We start from the raw sequence: 7,860 nt of genomic DNA, 5'->3' as shown, positions 1-7,860 counted from the left end.
ACCTTCAAGCTCTTATCCATGGTTTCCTATGGTGGTGAACTTCTTCTAGACTCATCTTCTACTTGAAGTGGCATCTCCATTCATCTTTCTCCTTCTCCATTCTGCTGCAATCAGACCTCAAGAAGCAAAGGAATCCATTGATGAAGAAGATCGAAGGCCTACAAGCTCCACATGGAGTTACATCAAGTGGTATCAAGAGCATCTTCATCTAGGTTATGTTCTTTTGCTTCCTCTATCTTTTTGTTCGGTGAATTTTCTTTAATTCTTTGTTCTTAATCTTATTCTCCATGTATATCATCCATTTTCTTGTTTTTTGGTGCTGTTTAGAGTTAAAAAAATAAACCGATTAAATATTAGATCAACACTTGTTCTTGCATTTCTATGGTTCAAATTTTGTAGATCTACTCTTGAATCATGTTTTTGTGTAGATCTACCCTTGTTCATGATTTTAGGTCCAAAATATTGATTAGAAAAAAAAACAAAAAAATCTAAGTGTAAATCACTTAATCCATGTTGTCTTAGAGTCATGTACTCATGTTTGGTCATAGTAATTGTTACATTATGTTCTAAGTTTGTGTTGAATTTTTATTTTTGTTGATTGAATTCTAGATACATTTGTTAGTGTATTATTGTCATTCTTAGCCTATCTTTTGAATTTTGAGTCTAATTCATGCATGTTATTTAGTTCATAACATATTCTAAATCAATTCCTAGAAGTAGTCTTGTTGTTGAACTCTTTTTTTGTTTTCTATGTTTCCTACATGATGCCTATGAGGAAGTTGAGTTGTGGTGCTGAGTTGTGGCTGGATTTGTGAATCAAAATAAGTCTTAAGCTCTCTTGAATTGTGTTATTCAAGATAATTGAGCATAAGAAAACACAAACTGTAACTATCCAAGCCGTAAGCAACATAAACACTACTCTTGATTTCTTGGTTGAAATCGCTGGTGCTGGCAGCTTGAACATATGAACTTGTATAAATTACTAGGAATTGGTCACTACGTGTTTTGAGCTGAAATTTTTACTGAATTTTCTAGACATCTGGACCAAAATTATGATAACGGTGAACCCTCATCTAGAGTTTTTCTCTTTGATAACATATTGTTGCTGGTAGTCCCTACTGCCACAATATGTTTTTTCGAAGGGGATGATACGTCTAGAAACCATCAAGAGAGATATGACCACCTTGGGAATTATCACTAAAAGCCTTTTAATTTCTCCCATTTAGGTCCCTAAAATAGGGGCACGAAGCGAACACGCTACGTGCCTTTTAAACACTGCCATGCATATAACCTAAATGTCATGTATGCCTTTGTTGTATGATTATTTGAGGATATTGCCATGCTATGTACATCCCTCTGTTGAGCTTTTGCGCATCTGCATCATGTCGTCACGCATGCATTGTATGTTGGTCTCATCTTTTGTCATGGGAAGCCGGAAGTTCCATATCACCTTCTTAACTGCACACATGGGGCACTGCGCCCCCGAAGGCGCAAGTAAGAAGAGATAATTTTTCGGGCTCTCATGTTCGTAAATGCATTCATATCATGCATCACATAAGCATCTCTTCATGGCATCGTAATGGACATATCGTTCCTACATTTGTCACTTATCATTTCGTGTATTGCAGTTTGCATAACTCATTTCTTCACCATGCATTTGCATCTAACATGCCTTTTTGCATACCATTTGTTTTCATGTTTACTCATGCATGATCCTTGCATTTTCCTCTGCAAAACAAAAACAAAAAAAGGAAGCATGAAAATTCACGCTGCATTCTTAGTTGCATATGTTCGGTACCATGAGCCAACCATGTTGGGATCATAAACCCGTTTCACTTAAAACAAAATGATTGAACATGGTACCTAATGCATGGTTAACTAAGAAAAGATGTTTGTTCGGGAATCTCAATCTCATAATTACATTTCCATGCATAGCATACGTATTCCCAAGTTTTTCATGTCTATGAAATGTTATCGAAGCATTGGCGATCAAAATTTCCATTCCTTGGGTTATGGGGTTGAACCAAGCTCATGCTTTTATGAAAAAGGTTCATCAAGTCAAGTTGAAGTATGGAATTAACCACCTTGCAAAAAATTGGGGCAAAAGATGGATCGAGTTACATCGCTGCTTCGTCTACAGCCAAACACATTTAGGACTGTTGATGTCCTTGTTACGTCCAGTTTCACCTTGACAAAGATGTCATGGACCATGTTGAAAATCTAAATTGATTCAACCCCATGTCCTGCGTAAAAATTCGCAATACTTCAACTTTGCATCATTCACATACATCCATGCCTTTCATTGGTTGCATTGCTCATTGCATTCTTTCCTTGAAAAAGAAACCGAACTTAATCATTGTTATAAAAAAGAAAAGAACACGCTTTACGATGCCTTTACCGAACCCGTGTTAGAGCTAGAGTAATGAGTGAAGTAGAGGAGGTGCAAGAGCAGCTGAAGGCCGACATGGAGGCCATGAAAGAGCAAATGGACACAATGATGGAGGCCATGATGAGCATGAAGAAGATAATGGAAGCCAATGCGGTTGCAGTTACCGCTACCTACGCTATTGCTAAGGTGAACCTAATGCCTCCATCTAGCCTCAACCAAATGAATCATCCAACTTCAGATATGGTAGGCAAAGATTTGGGAAGTACGGGCAGCCCCCATTATGTGCAAATTCAAAACAAGCACGCCTTCCCGCCATATGGCTTGCCTCCCAACTATACACCACCCAATGTGGCATACACTCCCAGTGAGAATGTTAATAACTCCACTCCCATACTCATTGAGAGCCGACGACCCCAAACTTATCATGCACATGTCTCTCAAACCATGGGGGAGATACATGAAATTCCCCACCACAATCTAGTCGACTTCGAGCCTTGCCTCGAATATGCCACTGAAGGGCAAGCAGTTGGTGGTATACCCCTGCAAAACACTTTGGAGGGCCCTCAGTATCACCCACAACCACACCCCTTGCATTCCACAGCGGGTAAAAACCCTTATGCTATGGCATAAATGGGAAAGTTGGATCATCTAGAGGAAATGCTCAGGGCCATTGAAGGAGGCGAAGATTAAGCCTTTGCTAACCTAGAAGAATTGTTCCTAGTACCCAATATCATCACCCCTCCTAAGTTCAAGGTGCTAGACTTTGACAAGTACAAGGGGACTACTTGCCCCAAGAACCATCTAAAGATGTATTGTCGAAAGATGAGGACATTCGCAAAAGATGAGGAACTACTGATACATTTCTTCCAAGAAAGTCTTACTTGGGTAGCTGTTACCTGGTACGCTAACTTGGAACCTTCCCGAGTCCATTCTTGGAAGGACCTAATGGTTGTCTTCGTTAGGCAGTATCAGTACAATTTTGATATGGTTTTGGATAGGATGCAACTACAGAACATGTGCAAAAAAGGGCATGGATCTTTCAAAGAATATGCCCAAAGGTGGAGAGACCTGACAGCTCAAGTGGCACCTCCAATGACGGAGAAAGAGATGATCACAATAATAGTAGACACATTACCAATGTTTTACTATGAAAAATGGTGGGGTATGTACCTTCAAGCTTTGCAGATTTGGTCTTCGCCGGCAAAAGGGTCGAAGCAGGTCTGAAAAGAGGAAAATTTGATCATCCTGCTTTGATGAATGAGAAAACTGGGGCAAGTGAAGAGGATGAGAATGAGGAAGGAACCCATTTTGAGGCTGCCATTCCTACATGGCCAAACTTCCCACCAGCCCAACAATGTCATTAGTCAGCCAATATCAGCTCTTCTCATTACCCACCACCCAGTTATCCACAAAGGCCATCCCTAAATCAACCACAAAACCCACCTACCACATAACCAATGCTAAACACCACCTTTAGCACGAACCAGAACACCAACCAAGGAAGGAATTTTGCAGCAAAAAGCCTGTAGAATTCACCCCAATTCTGGTGTCCTATGCTAACTTGCTCCCTTATCTACTTGATAATGCAATGGTAGCCATAACCCCTGCTAGGTTTCCTCAACCTCCATTTTTCCGAGGATACGACTTGAACGCAACATGTGCATATCATGGAGGAGTTCTGGGACATTCCATTGAGCACTGTATGACCTCGAAGCGTAAGGTGCAAAGTCTAATTGATGCGGGCTGGCTGAAATTTGAGGAGAATCGCTTGTGAATCCTAACATTGACAAGCGACACCACACATGGGGAAATTTTGAAAGCTGTTGGTAGATGTCTTTAATGACTCATCAGGATTTTCAAGTTTATGCCATTATTGTAAACCACAGTTACAATGCTAAATAAAATGGATAAATTTGACATCTTTGTCCCTCATCCTCTCGTAATTACATCTTTGCTTCCACTGGAATGTGGGTGCAAGCCATTGGTTTGTTTGCTCAAGCGACCTGCGCTCCTGAGTTTGGACTTCCAAGACCGTTCAATCAGAAATTACTCGTGCTACACATTTGGTGAGGATGTCGTAAACAACGAGTAAAGCTGAAAAGTTCAAAAAGAAAAGGAAAAAAGCATTTGATTGAGTATGTTTTCAAGTAAAATATAGACATTCATGTGAGCTCATTTTATCATTCCTGAAAGTTTGTCTTTTTGAGAGAGAAGTGAGTTATCAAGAATATGAGTCATTTGACTTAATCCGTCAATTGAATAATCCTTCAACTGTTTCTCGTCCTTGAAAGTCCTTTTTGGGAATCAACCGCTTCTTTCTTGCTTCCTTGCTACAAGGTTGTGAAACAAGACAACGATTGATACCTCAAAGCCCTACACTGGGGCAATGAGGGGCACCATGCATAAACCTTAAGCGAACCTAGGGGCAGATTAGAAGTTCTCACCTAATAGGTTCCCTGCTACAAGGTCATGACAAAAGACAACGATTGGTACCTCAAAGCCTTACACAGGGGCAATGAGGGGCACCGTGCATGAGCCTCAAGCGAACCTAGGGGCAGATCAAAAGTTCTCACCCGTCGATGTTTTTTAAACAAAAGGGGGGGACAAACTCGGGGATTTCAATGGATTGATTAAACGTCAAACAGCTCCATTACCGTCACTCTAAAATTATCAAGTGTGTAAATCAAACAGGACATACACTCTCAGGGAGTTCCTGGAGAGATTTATGAAAGATAGGATAAGGTTGCATGAATTATCACCTCTTTCAAAAGGACAGCCAATCTGTGTTTTTTCAAAAACCAAATAAAAATCACAAAATAAGGAAAGAATGTCATGAACATTGTACAACTTTCCATGACATTGCATTGTTGCATACGAAGTTTGCATTTACCGCATTTCAAGACAAAGGTTGCATGCATCTGCATCCTTAAAAATCATGTTAACTACATAGATTTCTTACCTCTAATGTCCGATCTTTTGAATTTGGAAAGAATGTCCCTCTCAATGAGTCAATCTCTTGCTTTCTCATAAGGGTGTACCCTTGGGTAGTAGTACCCTCGCCGTTAGAGGACTACACATCCTTGCCTTCAGAAGGATGCACGCCCTCGCCATCAAAAGGCTGCACGCCCTCGCATTCAAAGAGTTGCATGTCCTCGCCTTTAGAGGACTTCACATCCTCATCTTCAGAGGGCTGCACGCCCCCGCCTTCAGAGGGCTGCACGCCCTCGCGGGCTACACGCCCTCACCTTCAGAGGACTACACATCCTCGCCTTTAGAGAGGACTACATATCCTCGCCTTCAGAGGGCTACATGCCCTCGCCTTCAGAGGGCTGCACGTCCTCGCCTTTCGAGGGCTCCACGTCCTCACCTTATGTACTAGTACCCTCACCTTCAGAGGGCTACACGTCTTCGCTGTTAGAGGACTACACGTCCTCACCTTCAGAGGCCTACACGCCCTCGCCTTCCGAGGACTACACGTCCTCGCCTTCCGAGGACTACACGTCCTCGCCTTCAGAGGACTACACGTCCTCGCCTTTAGAGGACTACACGTCCTCACCTTCAAAGGACTACACATCCTCACTTTTAGAGGACTACACATCCTCGCCTTCAGAGGGCTACTCGCTCTCAGAGGGCTGCACGTCTTCACCATGGGTACTAGTAACCTCACCTTCAGAGGGCTACACACCCTCGCCTTTAGAGGACTATACGTCCTCACCTTCAGAGGGCGACTCACCCTCGCCTTTAGAGGACTACATGCCCTCACCTTCAGAGGACTACACGTCCCCACCTTCAGAGGACCATACGTCGTCGCCTTTAGAGGACTACACGCCCTCGCCTTTAGAGGACTACACGTCCTCCCCTTCAGAGGACTACACGTCCTTGCCTTCCGAGGACTACACATCCTCACCTTCAGAGGGCTGCACGCCCTCACCTTCAGAGGACTATACGTCCTCCCCTTCAGAGAGCTGCACGCGCTCGCCTTTAGAGGACTATATGTCCTCCCTTTCAGAGGACTACACGTCCTCGCTTTCAGAGGACTAGACGTCCTCCACTTCAGAGGACTACGCGTCTTTTCCTTCAGAGGACTACACATCCTCCACTTAAGAGGACTACACGTCCTCCTCTTCAGAGGGCTGCACATCCTCGCCATCAGAGTGCTACACCCCCTCGCCTTTAGAGGACTACACATGCTCGCCTTGAGAGGACTACACATCATCGACTTTAGAGGACTACACATCCTCGCCTTCAAAGGGCTGCACGCCCTCGCCTTCATAGGGCTGCACGCCCTCGCCTTCAGAGGGCTGCACGCCCTCGCCTTTAGAGGGCTACACGCCCTCACCTTCAGAGGACTACACATCCTCGCTTTTAGAGGACTACATATCCTCGCCTTAAGAGGGCTACACGCCCTCGCCTTCAGAGGGCTGCACGTCCTCAGCTTCCGAGGGCTCCACGTCCTCACCTTATGTACTAGAACCCTCACCTTCAGAGGGCTACACGTCTTCGCCTTTAGAGGACTAAACGTCCTCACCTTCAGAGGCCTACACGCCCTCGCCTTCCGAGGACTACACGTCCTCACCTTCAGAGGACTACACGTCCTCGCCTTCAGAGGATTACACGTCCTCGCCTTCAGAGGGGTGCACGTCCTCGCCTTCAGAGGACTATACGTCCTCACCTTCAGAGGGTGACTCACCCTCGCCTTTAGAGGACTACATGCCCTACCCTTCAGAGGACTACACGTCCCCACCTTTAGAGGACTACACGTCCTCGCCTTCAGAGGGCTACATGCCCTCGCCTTTAGAGGACTACACGTCCACCCCTTTAGAGGATTACACGTCCTTGCCTTCGAAGGACTACACATCCTCACCTTCAGAGGGCTGCACGCCCTTGCCTTTAGAGGACTATACGTCCTCCCCTTCAGAGAGCTGTACGCCCTCACCTTTAGAGGACTATATGTCCTCTCCTTCAGAGGACTACACGTCCTCGCTTTCAGAGGACTAGACGTCCTCCACATCAGAGGACTACACGTCTTTTCCTTTAGAGGACTACACATCCTCCACTTCAGAGGACTACACGTCCACCTCTTCAGAGGGCTGCACGTCCTCGCCATCAGAGGGCTACACCCCCTCGCCTTTAGAGGACTACACATGCTCGCCTTGAGAGGATTACACGTCATTGCCTTTAGAGGACTACACATCCTCGCCTTTAGAGAGTTGCACGCCCTCACCTTCAAAGGACTACACATGCTCACCTTCAGAGGGCTGCACGCCCTCGCCTTCAGAGGACTATACATCCTCCCCTTTAGTGGACTACATGTCCTCGCCTGCAGAGGACTGCACGTCCTCGCCTTCAGAGGACTGCACGTCCTCGCCTTCAGAGGACTGCACGTCCTCGCCTTTTGAGGACTACATGTCCTCACCTTCAGAGGACTACGCGTCCTCACCTTTAGAGGACTACGCGTCCTCGCCTTCAGA

This window comes from Glycine max, chromosome 9 (assembly GCF_000004515.6).
Source record: "Glycine max cultivar Williams 82 chromosome 9, Glycine_max_v4.0, whole genome shotgun sequence".
NCBI classification, from domain to species: domain Eukaryota; kingdom Viridiplantae; phylum Streptophyta; class Magnoliopsida; order Fabales; family Fabaceae; genus Glycine; species Glycine max.
The sequence above is the reverse complement of the archived record's forward strand: the minus strand, read 5'-3'. Positions refer to the sequence as shown.